Raw genomic sequence first — 537 nt, forward strand, 5'->3', positions numbered from 1 at the left:
GGTCCCTTTAATTTATTACCGGTATTTATATACCACCAACATTTTACACCTTGTACATTCACATCAGTCCCTCCCCCGAGGGGAGCTTACAATCTATAGTCCTTACCTCACATGCATGCCTATATGTAGGCAGGTGCAGATTTCCCGCCTTCCTGTAGGTGGCACTGTGCCATTATTACAGATGGCGTGGAGTCCCCTTGTGGATGTCAGAAAAAGATCTTTTCTGATCTCAGAAAAGACAACTGTCCAATTGGACGCTATAACCTACAGGGATCCTAGATGGCCATCTTGACTGGGAACTTTACACTCACTGGTGTTCTGCCGAAAACTTCAGCTCGCCAAAATCTCCAGCCACATCCAGGGCCGTCTTTAATATTGATTGGACCATGGGCAAACATTTTCTTTGCCCCCCCCCCCTCCCCCAATGCAATTTTGCTCTCCACCTGCTTTGAAACATACAGTAAATAGCAGCTAAACTCCAAATCAGTTTAGTGCAGCAGATCAGGCATCAATTGTGATTGGTTGCCAGAGGTTAAA

This window comes from Aquarana catesbeiana, linkage group LG07 (assembly GCF_042186555.1).
Source record: "Aquarana catesbeiana isolate 2022-GZ linkage group LG07, ASM4218655v1, whole genome shotgun sequence".
Taxonomy (NCBI): Eukaryota; Metazoa; Chordata; class Amphibia; order Anura; family Ranidae; genus Aquarana; species Aquarana catesbeiana.